The 19999-nt window shown below is 38.9% G+C and overlaps 1 long non-coding RNA gene across 2 annotated transcripts in view; it reads right to left on the reverse strand.

Moving 5' to 3' along the window:
* LOC118663695 overlaps positions 1-19999 on the reverse strand; it is a 101407-nt gene that overhangs the window by 14944 nt on the left and 66464 nt on the right. Inside the window, exon 2 of one of the 2 annotated variants that reach the window (XR_004970118.1) lies at positions 6467-6538. The exons of the other annotated variant lie outside the window; for it this stretch is intronic. This is a non-coding gene — a long non-coding RNA (uncharacterized LOC118663695). The remainder of the gene's footprint in view (positions 1-6466; positions 6539-19999) is intronic. 2 annotated transcript variants of the gene reach the window in all.

Raw genomic sequence — 19999 nt, forward strand, 5'->3', positions numbered from 1 at the left:
TGTATCAGTGAAGAAATTGCTTCGGCATATGTCTGAGATTTTGTTGCCTTTGGATTCTTCTAGAATTTTTATAGTTTCCTGTCGTACATTTAAGTCCTTTATCCATTTTGAGTTTATTTTTGTGTATGGTGTAAGTTGGTGGTCTAGTTTCATTTTCTTGCATATATCTGTCCAATTTTCCCAGCACCATTTATTGAAGAGACTATCTTGGCTCCATTGTATGTTCTTGCCTCCTTTGTCAAATATTAATTGAGCATATTGGTTCGGGCCGATTTCTGGGCTCTCTATTCTATTCCATTGATCTATATGCCTATTCTTGTGCCAGTACCAGGCAGTTTTGAGAACAGTGGCTTTGTAATACATCTTGATATCTGGTATTGAGATCCCACCTATTTTGGTCTTTTTCAGGATTGCTGCAGCTATTCGAGGTCTTTTTTTATTCCAGATGAATTTTTGGAGAGTTCGTTCTAGATCTCTGAAGTATGCCGTTGGTATTTTAATGGGGAGTGCGTTGAATTTATAGATTGCTTTGGGTAGTATGGACATTTTAATGATGTTGATTCTACCAATCTATGAACACGGTATGTTCTTCCATCTGTTTATGTCTTCCTCTATATCTTTTTTCAACGTCCTGTAGTTTTCTGAGTAGAGGTCTTTTACCTCTTTAGTTAAGTTTATTCCTAGGTAGCTTAATTTTTTTGGTGCGATGGTAAACGGGATTGTTTTTATAATCTCTCTTTCTCAAAGTTCACTATTGGTGTATAGAAATGCCTCGGATTTCTTGGGGTTAATTTTGTATCCTGCTACATTGCCAAATTCATGTATTAAGTCCAGTAGCTTTTTGATGGAGTCTCTAGGGTTTTGTATGTATAATATCATGTCGTCTGCAAATAAGGACAGTTTTACTTCCTCTTTTCCAATTTGGATGCCTTTTATTTCTTCTTCTTGCCGAATTGCAATGGCTAACACTTCCAGTACTATGTTGAACAGGAGTGGTGAGAGGGGGCATCCCTGTCTTGTTCCTGTTCTTAGGGGAAATGGTGTTAGTTTTTGTCCATTGAGTATGATGTTTGCTGTGGGCCTGTCATATATGGCTTTTATTATGTTGAGGTATGATCCTTCTACTCCCACCTTGCTGAGAGCTTTTATCAAAAATGGGTGTTGAATTTTGTCAAATGCTTTTTCTGCATCAATTGATATGACCATGTGGTTTTTTTCTTTCAATTTGTTTATGTGATGTATCACGTTTATTGATTTGCGGATATTGTACCATCCTTGCATCCCTGGGATAAATCCTACTTGGTCATGGTGTATGATCTTTCTGATGTACTGCTGGATCCGATTTGCTAAGATTTTGTTGAGGATTTTGGCATCTATGTTCATGAGGGATATTGGCCTGTAATTCTCTTTCATTGTGTTGTCTTTACCTGATTTTGGTATTAGGGTGATGCTGGTTTCATAGAATGAGCTTGGAAGTGTTCCTTCCTCTTGAATTTTTTGTAGTAGTCTGAGGAGGATAGGTTTTAGTTCTTCCTTGAATGTTTGGTAAAACTCACCTGTGAAGCCGTCTGGTCCTGGGCTTTTGTTTGCTGGAAGCTTTTTGATGACTGCTTCAATTTCTTCCATAGTTATTGGCCTGTTGAGATTTTTAGATTCTTCCTGATTGAGTTTTGGAATGTTGTATTTTTCTAGGAATTTGTCCATTTCCTCCAGGTTGTCTAGTTTGTTGGAGTAGAGCTGTCCATAGTATTTTTTAACAATCATTTGTATTTCTGTGGGGTCTGTTGTTATTTCGCCTCTATCATTTCTGATTTTGTTTATTTGGGTCCTCTCTCTTTGCTTCTTGGTGAGTCTGGCTAGAGGTTTGTCAATCTTGTTTATCCTTTCAAAGAACCAGCTCTTGGTTTCATTGATTTTCTGTATTGTTTTTTTGGTCTCTATGTCATTTATTTCTGCTCTAATCTTTATTATCTCCTTCCTTCTGCTCACTCTGGGGTTTTCTTGTTGCTCTCTTTCTAATTCTTTGAGTTGTAGAATTAGATGATTTACTACCATTTTTTCTTGTTTGTTGAGATAGACCTGTAGAGCTATAAACTTCCCTCTCAGGACTGCTTTCATTGTGTCCCATAGGTTTTGGATTGTTGTGTTTTCATTGTCATTAGTTTCCAGGATGTTTCGAATTTCTTCTTTGATTTCATTGGTAACCCAATCAATATTTAATAGCATGCTATTCAGCTTCCAGGTGTTTGAGTATTTTGGGTTGTTTTTATTGTAGTTTATTTCTAATATTATGCCATCGTGGTCTGCGAAGACGCTTTTTATGATTTCAATTTTCTTGAATTTGGGGATACTTTGCTTGTGACCCAATATATGGTCTATTTTTGAATATGTCCTATGAGCATTTGAGTAGAATGTATATTCCCTGGCTTTCGGGTGAAGTGTTCTGAAGATGTCTATTAAGTCCATCTGCTCTAGTGAGTCATTTAGGATTGCTATATCTTTGCTGATTATTTGTCTAGAGGACTTATCCAGTGCTGTCAGTGGTGTATTAAAGTCCCCTACTATGATTGTATTGTTGTTGATGTCTCCTTTGATATCTTCCAGGAGTGTTTTTATGAATTTGGGTGCTCCTGCATTGGGTGCATATATGTTTACCAGGATTATATCTTCTTGTTGTATTGATCCCTTTAGTATTATGAAGTGGCCTTCCTTATCTCTTGTTATGGCCTTCACTTTGAGGTCTATTTTGTCCGATATAAGTATTGCTACCCCAGCTTTCTTTTCCTTTCCATTTGCCTGAAAGATATTTTTCCATCCTTTCACTTTCAGTCTGTGTGAGTCCCTTCTAATGAGGTGGGTTTCTTGTAGACAGCAGATGTATGGGTCATGTTTTTTTATCCATTCAGCCACTCGATGTCTTTTGTTTGGAGCATTTAGTCCGTTTACGTTTAAAGTTATTATTGAAAGGTACTTGTTTGTAGGCATTTCTGTTTTTGTGTGGCTGTTTTCTTTCTGAGCTTTTTATTTCTTATTTTTATACCAGTCCCTTTAGCATTCCTTGCATTGCTGGCTTGGTGGTGATAAACTCCCTTAGCCTTTTTTTGTCTGTGAAGCTTCTTATTTCCCCTTCAAGTTTGAATGATAGCCTTGCTGGATAGAGTATTCTTGGATTCAGTCCTTTGCTTTGCATCACTCTGTAAATTTCCGTCCATTCTTTTCTGGCCTGATGTGTTTCTGTTGAGAAATCATTTGACAATCTAATGGGAGATCCCTTGTATGTAACTTTCCGTCTCTCTCTTGCAGCCTGTAAGATTCTCTCTTTGTCCTGAACATTTGCCATGGTAATTATGATGTGTCTTGGTGTGGGTCTTTTTGGGTTCACCTTGTTTGGGACTCTCTGGGCTTGTGTGACTTTTTTCTTCCCCACCTCAGGGAAGTTTTCTGATATTATTTCTTCTAATAGGTTTTCTAATCCTTGTTCATCCTTCTGTTGTTCTGGTACCCCTATTATTCGTATGTTGTTTCGTTTCATGTTGTCCCAAAGCTCCCTTAGGCTCTCCTCCTGTCTTTTCATTTTTTTCTCCAATTGCAGTACATTTTGGGTGTGTTTTGCTTCCTTGTCTTCTAAATCACTAATTCGGTCCTCCGCTTCTCCTAGTCTACTGTTGATACTTTCAATGGAGTTTTTCATTGCAGCTATATCACTCTTCATATCTTCTTGGGTCTTACTTAAGTTGTTGATTTTTTCATCTGTTTCTTCTAGCTTCTTCCATATGTTATCGATTTTTTCATCTGTTTCTTCTAGCTTCTTCCATATGTTATCGATTTTTTCATCTGTTTCTTCTTGCTTCTTGCTGAGGTTGTCGATTTTTTCCTCCATCCGGTTTATGCACTCTAGGACCCTTATTCTGAATTCTTTTTCTGTCATGTTGCATGCCTCTGTATTACTTAGCTGCTTTTCTGGAGAGTCCTCCTTCTCTTTCCTTTGGGGGTTTCTTTGTCTACCCATGTTTGATCTCACTGACATATCTAGACGTTGAGTCGTTCAGTGGCTGCTCCCTTGGTGGCAGTGACTCCTTGGTCTGCGGTTCCTCTTCGGGCGGTTGCGGTAGCAGCTGCTCTTCAGTTGGCAGCAACTCCTCTGGTGGGTGCTGTTCACAGCTGTGGTGGCTCTTCTGGCTGGTGGGGCGAGGTTTCACGTACAGCTGCTGTTCCTCAGCAGAGGGTGTGGTGCTCAGGAGGTTGCTGTTGCTTGGATCTGCTGTGTTGATTTAAAGGCACAAGATACAACACAACAAGGCACCACGTACCAGGCACTTTCCAGGGGAGTTCTGCTCTTCCCGGCTGTAAACCGTCTCTCGCCAGCTGAGGAATTTCGCCAATTCGGGGTGGATGTTACTAGTTTCAGCTGCTCACTCCATTTGCTCAGGGACATGACCTGGGACGCGTCTGCCTATACCGCCGCCATCTTCCTGAAATCTCCTCCTTCACATATTTTCGTCGCATTCTAAACCATGGGCTATATTGAAGCAAAATTCTCTTCAAATGCGTAATTATCATAATGCCCTTCTCCAGCTTAAATTCTATCAGTGGATTTCCAAACCTTCAAGTATATCTCAGATTCCACAGGAGGGGCATTACCCCTCCTTCTTGTCTGCACCTCCACATTCCCCAGGCTCTACACAGACCAAATGTCCTGCGATCCCAGCATAGTCCTCAGTCTTTCTTGCTTCCCACACTTGTCAGTGGTGGTCGCTCTGTCTGAAATCTGCCTACATCTGGTCAATCTCCTCTAGGTCTTGAATGACTCAGCATAGGCGTCATCACCTCTCAGAAACGTTCCCTAAGCTCCTTTCTCCCTCCAGTAGCATTAAGTGTTCTTCATATGTTTTCACAGCACTTAAAATACTCTTCTCTTAATATTAATGTTGTATTTTACTATATGCAGGTTCCCATCCATAGTAGGCCATGAAATCCTGGAAAACAGACACTGTTATTTCACCTCCATGAAGCCATTTCTTAGTGTCTGGTGTGTAGGAGGTGCACAATAAATTTTCTTGAATAAATTCACGCATCCTTCTTATCTCTCTTGCTAGCTACAATCATGAATGAGAAGGTAACTAAAATAATATTTAAGTACTTTCTTTTATTTCTTGTTAACCATTAAAATGGGAGAAGACTTGAAAAAAATCATAAACGTAAAGGTAAAATAAAGACTGTGGATTATCTGTGCTTTTCCAAGATTATTCAGGTTCTTTGCATTGTCTACTGGTGGAAGACAATGTAGGCCTGCAGCAATGCACCAGCAGACTGATGATAATTGAGATAATCTGCTAAAATGTGTCCCCCTAAATTTCCCTCGTATAATAAGAGAAAGGAAATAGACATTTTGAAGAAGAAAAACTTTTAAAGCTATTGTTTTATGGAAGCAGGATGCAGGGGAATTATATTATACATCCAGTTTTCTGGAAGTCTGCTAAGGGAGCCAGCAGGGAAAACCATAAGGACAATAATTCCACTTGACAATACTAAGGTATGGAATCCAAAGGACTCAATTCTAGTACCCTGAAGAGGGGTTGATGTTTGTCTGCTTGCCAGAGGCAAACAGCCACCTTGAGAGGGGTAAATGCTATAGCTGACCCCTCTGTTTGAAGAGTCCCTCTCTATATCCTACTAATACAAGAAGATGACACATGTCCCAGTTGGAGAAAGGAAGCTGGGTCCCACTTAGAGAACTCAAGAGCCTCCCCTGGGCACAGAGATCATGGGAACTTCCCTGATGGACAGTTTCAGGTTGGGCTGACCAGGTTGGCTGTTTACTTCTGGAGGCAGTGGAGAAAAACTAAATTACAGTCAAGACAAGAAGCAAGTTTATTGCTGGAAAGATATTTTGCTGGCCCGAGGGAAGAAACAAGGTCAGAAATGGGAAATAATAACTCCTTCAGAAGATAGGAGTGAGTGTGAAATGGGTCAGTTCAAGGGATTTGGGATGAAGGTTGTGGATGGAGCAAGGGAGCCAGAGGGCAGACTTTCTGAGCTGTGCTCCTTAAAGGAGCTGGCCGGGATTAGCAACAGGAACTTTCTCAAGGCCGAAGAAAATCTTAGTTACTTCAAGTGCCCATTCTTCATGAAACCACAAAGAGGAAATGGAAGGAAATTGGACACGAGAGAGAGTGAGCAACATGGCCACAGAAAGAAAAAAAGAAGTCAGCACCACAGGAACTACATGATGAGCGCCCACACTGGGTCAGCAGCTTTAACAGCAACCATCCTGCCTTCATCTGAAGAGCCTGGAGGAGTCTGATAAAATTCTCTGTGGGGTTCAGATAATTCCTCCCACCCTCTGCTCATCTCAGCTGTGATCTGGCTTCCCCAGGTCTGTCTATCTCTTTCCAGCTGACAAATCTGCCTGATGGTCTCCCTTACATTTTAATTCATCTCCACAAGATGCTGCCTCTACACTCACCTCCACGGGGCCATGTGCTCCCCAGCCTGTATATTGGATCAGAACACCCATTTGCTGCTTCCAGACCAGGCCCTGAAAAGACAAGAGTGTCCCCCCAAGCGCATGTTCACATGTTAGAGAAGATGCTCAGAACAGTAAGAATTCTCCAGTGTAACAAGACAAAACTATTCACAACTCCAGAAGGAAAGGACTTGTGGCAGTGTTGAAGAAAACCAAGTCTTAGGGAACAGGATGGTTTGCTGAGTGCCTGCACATGCATCTGATATATAACAAAGAATTTTCTGAAATGCATTCCATTGTGTATTTGATACCAAATCCAACATGGAAATGAATGAACACTTCCAGAGAAAATGTAAGATGAATTCCTAGGAAATTAGAAGTCCTGGGCATAAAAATAGAAGTCTTAGAGGAATAGGGGTTCCATTCATCTCTAATTCCAAATGATGACTGGAGTTTGGACTGAACAAAGAATACATACCTATGAAATAATAGGTTTGCCCATCCGGTGTGGCTCAGTGGTTGAACATTGACCTATGAACCAGGATGTCATGGTTTCATTCCCCACCAGGGCACATGCCTAGGCTATGAGCTCAATCCCTAGTGTGGGTTGTGCAGGAGGCTGCTGATCAATGGTTCTCTCTCATCATTGAGGTTTTTATCTCTCTCTCCCTCTTCCTTCCTCTCTGAAATCAATAAAAAATATAAACCTATTATTTAAAATAAATAATAGTTTTGAGGATAAAGAGGTTATAGCTCACTAGAACAAGCATTCCTAGTTGAGCTCATAAAAAATAAATATATAGGAACACTCCCAGATGTAACTGTGTAGTCAGTTACTTTGGAAGGGATCATGTATGACCCCCCAAAAAGAACAAAATCGTTGAAATATCCAATTATCTTAGATAATAATATTTTAAAAGGAGCTATAACCAATACTGTAGACACTAAATATCTGACTAAATTGAGGCTATAAAAATATAAAAAAGAATAAACAATAATTAAGGTTTATGATCAGATACTCATGATTAAGACACAAGTTGAAATGTATACCCTATTGATTACAAATAAGCCCATTAGAAGCAAGTGTTCCTAAGTCCCATTTAATATGATCCTAAAGGGGGTATTCACCCTCACGCCACTTCCTCCAGTGACTACTAGAAGGGTTGTCAGAGCAAGTACTAGTGGATCCTGGGAAGCATTCTGCCATCCCAGCAAATCCAGTTCTGGTCTTGGATTTTTAACCAAACCAGAGAGATTGTTTCACTAGCTACTGAGTGCAGATGACATCATAATCCTGGTTATGGCAACATTAACCGAATAAATAACTATTCTGAGAACCTACTATATGTTGGGCACATTTCTAGTCACTTGGGATACTACAGTGAATGATGAGACTATATAAAAGAGCTAGAGAAATCACATACCTGTGTGGATAATTATCCTGTGGACAGAAGTGACTATAAAGCATTTGAAAATTAAATTTCTTTATTCCTTTCCTTCATTTCCTGGAAAATTTAATACAATAACCATTAGGTGGGACCATACATGCTGGTAGTTGGGGGGCCATGATTTCTCAGAGCTGAGTATTGGAGCCTTTGAGAATGAGAAATGAAAAGGGTTAAGAAGGCTATAGTTGCCTTGGTCGGTATAGCTCAATGATTAGAGCATTGGCCCTTGGACTTAAATTTCCTGGGTTTGATTCTCCATCAAGGGCACATGCCTGCAGGAGGCAACCAATCCACATGTCTCTCTCACATCTATGTTTCTCTCTCTCTACCTCTCTCTTTCTCTCCCTTCCTTCCACTACTTCTAAAAATCAATGGGAAAAATATCCCCCAGTGAGTATTAACAACAAAAAAAAGGAATAAAAAGAGAGAGAGAGAAAGAGAGAGAGAGAGAGAGAGAGAGAGAGAGAGAGAGAGAGAGAGAGAGAGAAAGGAAGGCAGGCAGTAGTCATGGGTGTCTGAACCTCAGTGGGGGTGGGGAGGGCCTCCAGGTGAGGGATGCAGACCACAGGAGAATGTCACAAGCTGAACAGAGTGAGCAAGGCATTACACATAGAAGGATTGCTCAAAGGAGTGAAAATAGTAAGACTGAAACCAGTTTCTCATTAATGAAGGAAGTTACAAATAGAAAATATAAAATAAATCATGTGGTATTGGAATGGAATTTATTGCATCCATGTGAACTCAGATTTTCCATGCATGTAGATAAATGTAGAAATAAACATACCTGAGTCATTATCAGTGTGATGCCCTATCACCCTGAATACTGTGGGGTATAATTTCTACACATAAGGACCTTCTCCTACATAATCCAACCCAGAAAGACAGGTTTTCCTTCAGGTTTCATTTTAGTGTGCCACCACTGCCACCACTATGGCAGTGCAGCTCTGTGACTAGAACTAGCCTTGGGACAGGACCAGGAGAGAGAAAAAAGGAGGGAACCAACAGAGATCTTCCCAAATAGCTCAGGATGGCAAGACGGAAACTCTCATTTCAGGCCGGTAGTCAGAAAACTGGCTTCTCCCAGAAATTTAATTGTCAGCACAGCTCCCTAATTTGGTCTGCTTTGGGGTGAAAGCTGAGGCGTAAAGAGGTTAGGGGATGGACAACTCACTGCTATCTTATTAGTTCTTCTTCATGGTTGACATTCCTCCTCAATCCACCTGCTACCATTTGCATTTCTGTCCTCAGATAGTGGAAGTTTGCATTTTAACCAGTCTTTAGCTCTTAATCCTACACCATCATGGTAGGCACCAAAAGTCCCAGCTACTTTTCTCTGTCGCAGGAAGACCAGTTTCATAAGTGTGCCAGCCTGGTGGTCCCAGTGCGTAAAAGGTCCCTGTCCTTAGGTTAATGCTCTGTTGTTGCCATCCTGAAATTCTTAATGATTTTATCTTTGAACTTGTATGAGTGAAGTTCAAGGGGATAAAGGAGCATGTGGGTGAGCATAGTAGGTCCACACAATGAGCGTGTCCATGAGGATGCCTTGCTGTGCCTGTTAGCACACAGCATTCATAATGTCCCGGGATACCCACGGAGTTCAGTGGGACTTAAATCAAGTACAAGGTAAGTGTGTTATATCTATAACTGAGTAAGCAGGGCTACTGACATCCCCAAAAGTCATACTCTCTATTAGAACAAAAACTTGTTCTGAACACAAAAAGAAGACAATGGTGCTTTACCAGTAAGAAACACAAATAACCAAGAAAATCTATCATATCCTAACTAGTGTTACTTCCCTATTTTGGCCAATAATTTACACTGAAAATGATGACTTCAATGGAAAGAAAAAAATAATAGTTCCTTTATAAGATAGTTCCTTTGAAAAAGAGTTCCTTTTCGTTTCAGTCCTCCCTTACTTATCAGTAGGGCAAACTAGAGAGTAGGGGTAGAATGTGAGCAAAGAAAGAAGTGAAATAGAAACAGTTGAGTTAGTTTTCTGCCGCATCTCTACTATTCTGGTAAGGACAAAATACATATGCATGTATGAATTGTATAATTTCAATGATTCTGCAAACAAGCTCAATGTTCTTGTATTCACATTTAAAACTTGCCTTGCACAATAGGAATATAAGTGGAAAGATTCACACTAATAATTTAAAATTTTAAACTTAGAACAATATAAAATAGCAAGTAAAAAATTCTGAGACAAGAGATTGACCACAGAAGAAAGAAAAAAAATGTATTTAGTTCTTCTACTGGTTCTTTTTTTCTTTCTGTTTTTGAACAAGGGGCCCTGTAATTTCCTTTTGCACTGGGCCCTGAAAAGTATACAGCCGTCACTGTCTGTCAGTTTGGGCATGGATCCAAATCCATTTTTGAATTCTCAGTGTATTTGTGATATGTTCCTCCCCATTCCAAACTAGCGAATAACCAATCTTTCAACCCCAAACCCAAAAATAGTGTTAGCCTGTAGGCTGAAATCCAGAACAACCTAGAGATGAGAGTAGGCATTGGACCCCCTAAATATCCTTCCGGGGTAGGCAGTTTGACTTGCTGTCTGGTTTTTTGTTTGTTTGTATTATATCTTTGCAGGAACATGGCCAGTCCTGTTTGCTTATGCATCAGGAGCAGTAAAATGCCCAAATAATCATATCAATACTAAATTAAATTGACTCTTAATCTATGCCCTAATTTGCCATCATTGATTCTGTGGAATGAGCAGCAGACTTGGACTCAGAGGAACTAGGCTTGGCACATTATTTAAGATTCCATATTCTCATGTGTAAAACTGCAGTAGCAATACCAACTTCCAAGAATTGTTCTTGGGGTTACGTGAAATTGCATACACAGCAGCATATAGAAGTTGCTTGATAATGCCCATATATGTGCACTTACCTATTGGTCAATTTTGAATCATTGTCCAAATAGCTTGGTGTGATTTATATTGCAGTTCTGTCGCCTCCCTCAACCTATAAACCATTTAAAAAGTAATGCAGCCTTTGTGCAATGCATTGCAAAATAATGCATACCAGGATCTTAAACTACATATGTGGCTTATTAAAAATGATCATATTCAAAAGAGTTCATGATGTAGATTGAATTAATGTTTCCTTGTCCTTTTGTGCCTTTATCATTTTTCTCAAAACTTCAATCTTAGCATTTCCCTTTGTTGTTATAAAACCATGGGAACTGATCAAATTCTGCCATACTCTTTTCAAAAGTCTCCTGTCAGTTCACTGTTATGCTTTTTCCCACCTGATCAAATCAACTTACAGAATGTCTTGACTTGTAAAATTCACAGAAAGGATTGGCTCACCTGCTGCTAAAGTGATGAGAACACTAGAGATGGCCATGATCAGAAAGAGTGCTGTTGTTTTAATCTGAGCGAAGTGATCTTTCAGGTCCACAGTATTAAATGCTAAAAGTATGCTGGTTTCTACTTTATTGGCACATAAACTTTAAAAAGAAATATGTCCCAAGTACCTTACGGTTATTCTTAACTATATAATTTTTATTTGGTTCTATTAGATGCAATTAGGGAACAAAAATATAAACACACACAGACCTTCACGTGTTTTAACCCCTTTCACTCACTACTTCAAAAGGTGTATCTATTTTAGCTTATGTTTTCTATAATTTCTTGTAGGACAGAAGAAAGGCACACTAATTGATGTGAATTTAAAATAGAAAGGATAAGTCTGATCCAAGCAAGTAAATGATTTACATTTGCTGTGTAAATGCAATTTTTTGCAGTTATGTCTCAATTATTTACGGTACTAAGAGACAGGGATAGCACAAATGAAAGAATCATAGCATCTCAGGGTTAGAAGTGCTTAAAGTTTCTGTAGTTCAATCATTCATAGGATGGTTAATTTAATTCCATAGCCTTCTTCCTGTACCACGTAGACTTGCAGCATGTGCTTGAATATCTTTAGTGATGGCAAAAGGCTAGCTAATTTCACCCTTGAATAATTCCATTAGGTTTTGGCAAAGGACAGATCTTTCTATCCCTCTGTAACTTCTATACCTATTCTTTGATACTGGGATGCAAGAACCATGCTTTTCAATTCTCTTCTCTCCAGGGCATATGACAGTGCCTAACTGACACATTCAGTATTTATTGGATAGAACTTAAATGCAGACCTAAAAATAGTGCCTTCCAGGCCATCTTCTCTCCAGTCCTTCTAGAATTCATCTTTAGTTATAACTTTGAACTTCCTTACTACCCTGGCGCTTTCTCACTGAAAGAGTTTTATTTTACATCTCTTTTTTAATTATGTTTTCCCCAAAATAAAACAGAATATTACAAGTTTGTTCTCATAAGTACATAGGATACTATACTGGAAACTCCATCAACCTAGAGACTACTCCTCAAATAATATAAACCACAATTAAAATGTTCCGTGTCGGCAACTACCTCCTACAGAACTATGTTTTCCCAAATTATACTCATAGATTTTTTTAAGGTTTTGACACGAGCACAAAACTTCAGCGTAACATTATTAAGACTGGAAACATCTGGAGACAGTAGGCATCAGATCAGCTCAGGTTTGATCCTGACACTACTTGTTACAGGCTGTGTGATCTTAACAAAGACCTTTTACTTCTCTGAATCTCACTTGTCTCCATCAGTAGGGGATGAAATGTCTGTTATATAGGAATTATCTTTTGAAGGACAATTGGGAGGCTGGTGGTGTCGTTGAGTAAATTAGGAAGACTGCAGGAGGAGAAGTTTGATAGTAAGTGGAAGCTTAGCATTCGGGTTCTGTTTTTTCAAATGTGTTAAGTTGGAATGCTTATGAGACAATGCAATAGTGATGCCAAGTAGGCAATAGAAAACACATGCCGGCAGTTCAGGAGAAAGGTTAGACTGGAGATACAAATTTGGAAGCTCAAATCTATAGATGTGTTTAAGTGATGACGCTTGGTAAATTTCCTAGAGAATGAGAATAAAGAAGGGTGTCTCTTCACTCTCTAATATAAGGAAGAAAGACCAATGCAGACCAAAAAAAAGGAAGAGGTTGCCGGAACCAGTTTGGCTCAGTGGATAGAGCGTCGGCCTGTGGACTGAAAGGTCCCAGGTTCAATTCCGGTCAAGGGCATGTACCTGGGTTGTGGGCACATCCCCAGTGGGAGATGTGCAGGAGGCAGCTGATCGATGTTTCTCTCTCATCGATGTTTCTAACTCTCTATCTCTCTCCCTTCCTCTCTGTAAAAAATCAATAAAATATATTAAAAAAAAAAAAAAAAGGAAGAGGTCAATGGAGCAGGAGGAGAACCTAAGAGAGTGATATCCTGGTGGGAAGAGAGAGCTTTGAGGAAAAAAAGATCAATTACCACTGAATTCTTGAATCCTGCTGAGAGGTTGGGTAATCTGAGTAACCCATTAGCTCTAATCTCCAGCTCCTAGAATACTATATGATATATTGTAGGCCCTAATTAAGTAGTAAATGTTATTTTAGTTCTTGACTTAGTAATCTAAAATATTTGTAATATCTTCCAGCTTCACTACTTTCACCCAATCACAGATTTAAAGCAAAAGTCATGACAGATGATAAAAAAACAGTTTTCGAAAGTGAAATCAATTAACTAACCAACATTCCTTTGGTACGGCTGCCAAACCAGTTATGATACATGTATGGCATTAATATTCTCTAATTTTTTTTTTCCTTTTGCTCAAAGGAATAGCATGGAAAAGCTTATCTATTGCCCTGTTGCTGAAATATATGTTACTTGTGATCAATTCTGCAATTTTACAGCCTAAAAAGTTTGTCTAAAAAAGAAATTAGGTTTATTTGATATAATTTTTCCATAGTGAATTCATTCTGGTTCCTGTAACTAACATTTTCCTAATAACAGATTTTTAAAACTCATATAAAAATGAAGACATATTCTTTGGTTTGTTTGTGTACTTTTTTCCCTAACCCTCTTTAGCTTTTACAAATTGAAAAATATACTTTTTCATCTTTGGTATATCTTTAGCTGTGTCAATTTTTAAAATTTAATATCAGGAAGGTACTATAAATTCCCCTCCCTGATTAGGAAGTCTGTAATAGCTGTAAAGGTAGCATTTCCTAGAGAATTATATGAAAGTAAATTGCTGACACAAACGTAAAGATTCAAGAATCTAAATGAATCACAAACATGATAATGGCAACATAAAACCATGCTAAGACACATCAAAATTAAACTGAGGGAAACCAAATTTTAAAAATAAATTCTGAAAGTAGCCAGATTAAAAACAATATATTACATACAAGGAAATACACAAATAACTGCAAATTTCTCATCAGAAATCACAGGGGCTAGGAAACAGTGGAAACAACATATTTTAATGTCAGAAACAAAAATAAACAACCAGACCTCCCAGCCTACCCCGCCCCCCCAAAAAAAGAAAACAACAACATACCTTTAGATCCAGAATTCTATATCCAGTGAAAATACCCTTCAGAAATTAAAGTAAAATACATACTCAGATGAAGAAAAACCAAGAGAATTTGTCACCATCAAACATGTTATTTTAAAAAATGCTAGAGGAAGTTTATCAGATTGAAAAGAAATGGTATCAAAGGAAAATCTTGGAACTTTATGAATGAAGAAAGAGCAACAGAAATAATAAATATTTGGGTATATATATATATATAGACATTTTTCTCCTATTATGTTCTTTATAATATATGTGAATCATGAAAGAAAAAGTTATAATATTACCGGGGGGGGGGGAGATTTAATGTATGCAGATGTAATATATATGAAAACTATAGCATAAAGAAAAGATAAATGGCCATATATTGTTCTAAGGTTTTTTCTACATTTTACTTGAAGTGGTAAAATATGAATAAGTAGACTAAAAAGCTAGGTATGTATATTATAATCCCTAGAATAACAATTAAAACCTAATAAAAAAAGATATATCAAAATATAATAAATGAATTACTAAACATATTCAATTACCTAAAAGAGGGCAAAAAAGAGAAAAAAGAAAAACAAAAATATTTGGAGTAAACAAAGAAAAAATAATAATAAAAAAGTAGACTTAAATACTACATATCTAACTACTTTGAATGTTAATACTCTAATGGCATCAATTAAAACACAGAGATTACCACATAATTACCAATATACAGATGATGTATTACAGAGTTGTACATCTGAAACTCATATAATTTTATTAATTAATGTAGCCCCAATAAATTCAATAAAAAAGAAATAAAATAATAAAAAATAAAATGAGGATTATAATGGTAAAAAATAATAAAAGGCAGAGATTGTCAGATTTAACTTAAAAATTAGATCAAACTATATCATGTTTACAAAAATACACGTTAATTATAATGACATAGCAAAACTCCAAGTATAGAGAAAGATACCATACAAACACCAATTTAAAAAAGCTGCACTGGCTATATTAATATTAGAAAATGTAGATTTCAAAATGGGGGAAATTTCCATGGATAAAAAGGTACATTACCCAATGATTAAAGAGTCATTTCACTAAGACAGAACAAACCTAAATATGTATGCATCTACCAACAGAGCGCACAATACATAAAGCAAAAACTGACAGCACTAAAGAAAACATAGACGAGTCTATAGTAATACTTAATGACCTAAAGACTACTCTCACAATAAATAATACTACAAGTAAGTCCAATAATCAGCAAGGATATGGGGGATCTGAGAAATGTTATCAAACAACTTAACCTACTAATCTTTATGAAACACTCTACCCACAAAACAGCAGAATATATGCTCTTCAGGTGTACTTGGCATATCAGTAACATCAACCATATTCTGGACCGTGTTTGGAAGTTAAAACAAACACTTCTTATTTCCCCATCTATCTCTTTGGTGTGTTGCAGGCACATGATGTGTGCAGGGATGAGCATGGTTGCTTAAAGGGGCTGCTCAGGGTTCAGTGACTCATTTGAAACTGGAAAACATCAATCCCAAATTTGCCTCTGAACTATATAAAATATCTAACATATCCTTGTCTACCAATCTTACAGGTGCAAACCAATATTAAAATAGAGGGGCGAAAGCCAGAGTAAAAACCAAAACTTTGGAATTAAAATATGTATCTTTTTAAAGCAAGTATTACTGATAACCAAAGACAAGTAATGTTCCTTCATTAGAGATATCCCTTCTACTAGAAAATGTTGATTGTAATGCAGGTTACTTCAGGTACTTCAAAGTATAATTGCAATCCAGCTATTTAGAAACTGTCCCTTAACCTATGTGGCTTCAAATGAGAGAATTGTATCCTAGTTATCTAGACCATGATTATTACTCTTTCTGACCACCTTGATCCTCTAGTGCAGTGATTTTCAACCCGTGTGCCGCAAGAATTTTTCAAACATGCAATACCTGACTATTTAGTCAAGGGCACTGACCTCTTTTCCCTTAGATTGTCAAATAAAAAAGACAACAGCCTACATGACAATCACTGTACAGTGTGAATGAATCAAAAGTATACCTGTTTTGTGTCAGATTGGCAAAAAATATAATGTACTTTTTGGGGTGCCTCATAATTTCAGTGATTAGTTTATGTGGGCCGTGAGATGAAAAGGGTTGAAAATTGCTGCTCTGGTATATACTCTCTTGTACTGATTCTTTATCATTCCGTGCTGCAGGCTGCCATTAACACAGCACCCACTCCTGATTAATAAGTAAAGGAGCTTGAAATGTGTTTTATCATCTTCAGCTTCCTGGTGTTTGTCAAATACTCTTGTTTTACAAGAAGTAGTTTTCTCGTAGGGTTGTGAGTGTGTCTGCATAATTTTTCATCAAGGCAATAACGCAGGATCCTAAATCACAAGCATTCTTTGCAAGTCCCTTAAGTGTAGTGTAATTTGGAACTGGCAATCCATTTCAAATTCGGGAAATTAAAGGGGAAATAGCCAAGCAGAAGTTAGAGGAGCAGGCCTGACTCCCACACCTGCAATTTCAACCAAATGACAGAAAATGCCAAGCCATTATTCTTCCCGTTTAGCTTCCTCAGCTTTCATGTTCAAAACCAAATTCATTCTAAACGTAATCAAATCAAATAAGAACTGGCGGGGGGGGGGGGGGGGGGCGTGCTAATGAAGCAGCCGCAGAAAACAGTTGCAAGGTTGCGGTGCTTTAACATTCAGGTTATTTTACGGAGCATATTTTAAAATGATTTTCCCAGGTTGTTTTAATTGGAGTATCAGAAATCCTTTCATCTGTTCTGACAATGGATATGATGATGTGCAGACTGCTCTGTGTTTATACTGTTAGAGGTAGGAATATCCATATTGATGTATCAGCCACTGAGAATTTAAAAGGACAGGAGCGGCTGAAGGCCGATTAGCCATGGAGAACATTAGCGTCCATACTTCTCATACCGAGCCAGACATTACGTCAAGCATGGCAAGCCACTCCAGCATAAAAGTATTAGCGGCCTCCGAGTCTCAGGCTTACCCTTAAGTTATTTCATTAAAATACAAAATCATGTTGACCTAATTTTTTGACAGGTTTCGAAGAGAGCAAAGATTTCCTCTCTCGCTGTTCCTACCCCCTCTCCTGCTTCGTCCTGCCCTAACTCCGGGGAGTTTGCCAGTTTCCAGTCCTTGCAGAGCACCAGTCCCTTTTATTTTAATCAAGGTAGAAGCTCAGGCTTTAGATGCTTTCTTCCCTCCTCTCCTAACATGTATGCAGAGAGTCTTGTTTGGGCTAAGAACTTCTTTCACTAGCAGTAACACTTCATGTCCTGCGGGGGGGAGGGAGCTACTCAGCATTCAGTGGAGAAGCCAGAACGCCTGGATGGGCCTCATTATGTAGGCCATATGCAATAAGCCACGGCACCTAACAGCTGCTGGTGGTAGGATTCAGGGGAAAATATTTAATTCGATGCAGGAGCACGTGCACGTGATTTCAGCTGTAGCTCTTACCTGCTCCCTGGGGTGTGTGTTAGATATATGGTATAATGCAGAAATCATTTAATTGTGTCAACACAATGTTAGGATGTTTGTTTAAAGTAAAAAAATTCCTTTTTGCAGCCTAAATTGATTAGTTGACAGGCTATTCGACTGTCACAGAGGCTACTGGACACAAAGAAGAAATTGGCTTGGTTAATCTGAGCAAAGGGGAACAAGTCCTTTGAGATCAGGGGAAATACAAGCGATGTAAATTCGGATTGGTCTTTGTGCTCTGTAAATCAATAAAACAACAGGGAAGTGTGAAGAATCGGCTAGATCATCTATCAAACTGGTTTTTATTGTGTTTCTATTTCTATCCCTAGTAAACATGCGCCTTCAGTTTCTCGTGAATAAAAGCATTCGACAAAGGAATAAAAATGGACTGGAGTTCACTGTAGATGCAGTGCCAATGCGGGGGGGGAGAGGGGGAGGGCATTAAGATAATCAAAAAGGCTGCTTTCTGAAATCTCAAAGTTGGATCATTCTAAAATTCTCAGGTGACAGGTGGTGAAAGTGGAGATAGATGTTATATATCCACTGCACTGAGGACTGCACCTTATGCAGAATACTAATCAGGATTTTTTTAAAGCAACTGCATTGTCTCAACAATCTGAAAAAAAAAAAAAATAAAGGCACACACATGCACACACACCAAAGAAATCAGTTAAGAAGGCTTTATGCTGCAACCAAGAATTCTCCCCACCAATCACTTTCAATCACAGAGGAAATAAATAATGTGCTAAAAAAAAAAAAGGAACACAGATTCTGTGGCCCAGGGAAAGGGTCCTGCTCTTTTAATATAGTCTTCTTCTTCCTTAGGCCCTTTTTAAAAGCAAGTGTTTTCACCTGATTGCTTTAATCAAGGGAATCCTTTTATCTGTGGGCAGTTTGCATTGCCCTGTGTGCTGCCTTTTGGTGCATACAGAATCTCATTCGAAGACCACCTGCCCAAGCCCACAGTGCACTGAGGTACTGCAGAGAAGGAGGAAGGGAGAGACAATGCAGGTTTCAGAACTCAGGAATAGCACGTTACATTGCAGCAGTCCAGGCGAGCACGGCAGAGCAGTACAAATCTTCCCTTCCGCGTGTGTGAAAGATGGGGGTGTCTTTGTGGCATTATCTTCCCAGGTGCCCCAGATGGCACAGTGTACTTCTAATGGAAAACCATTCATCTGGTCCTGGGATTGTACGTGTTGTACATCACGATGGTTCATGGAGGAAACGAGCTCAGACAGCTTAAGCAGAAGGCGCAGAGCCTGTGGCTGTGAAGGCATAATGGAAGAGGCACAAAGGGCAGGCGAATGAGGCAGAGGTGGGCAAGGCGGGAAGAAGGCTGTTATTTCTGTGTAATTCCACAGGATCCACTCCTGCTTGGGTTGCCGGTGAGGGAAAAAAAAACAACAATTCAATTTGAAGGTGGTTCAGGGTAAATGAACCAGAGAATTGAGCTACTGGAATCTAATTAGGGACCCCCCCACCCCCAAATGACTGGTACCTGCCCAGTAGAAAAGTCAAAGGACTACACCAGCCAAAAGAGGGAAGGGAAGTTGGCAGAATAAGCAACCCAGAAGAGGAAGGTTTGCGAATCTTCCAGATTCTATCTCTGAAACTCTTAGAGGTGATTTTTTTATAATGTTAATGTCATAGGCATAGAAGACTGAAAAGCAGAAAATAAGGCCAAGGAATATGTAAGTGTAGGATCCTGAGCTTGGAAAGTCCAGCAGCATCTCCACTCCCTCTGGGGTAATGTGCGACTCCTAGTATTCCCTTCTTCCAGGACCCCTCTCCCTACTGCAGCCCCAGTAGATAAGTAGATGGTAAGTGCCCTTGGAGACTGTGACTGGAGTGATGGAAGGAGGGGGCTGTGCTGCAAGACTGGCCCCCTAAGCTTGCCCCTTGTCACCTGGTATCACATGGTTCATTGCCACCTTCTCAGAGCTGCTTCCTCATAGGCAACCTATTTGGGGTTTTATGCTTTTCTCCTTGAGGAGAAATGGGGCAGGTTATCAGAATGTGGTCTGGGGCAAACAGAACTGGATTTGGAGCCCAGACATCCAATGTAGTCCTGACACTCTCACTGTGTAACTTGGGGAAATGATTTTGAGTGTCATTTTAAGCTTATTTGTAGAATGAGACAGATTAGA

Source organism: Myotis myotis, unplaced genomic scaffold, assembly GCF_014108235.1.
Source record: "Myotis myotis isolate mMyoMyo1 unplaced genomic scaffold, mMyoMyo1.p scaffold_m19_p_1, whole genome shotgun sequence".
NCBI classification, from domain to species: domain Eukaryota; kingdom Metazoa; phylum Chordata; class Mammalia; order Chiroptera; family Vespertilionidae; genus Myotis; species Myotis myotis.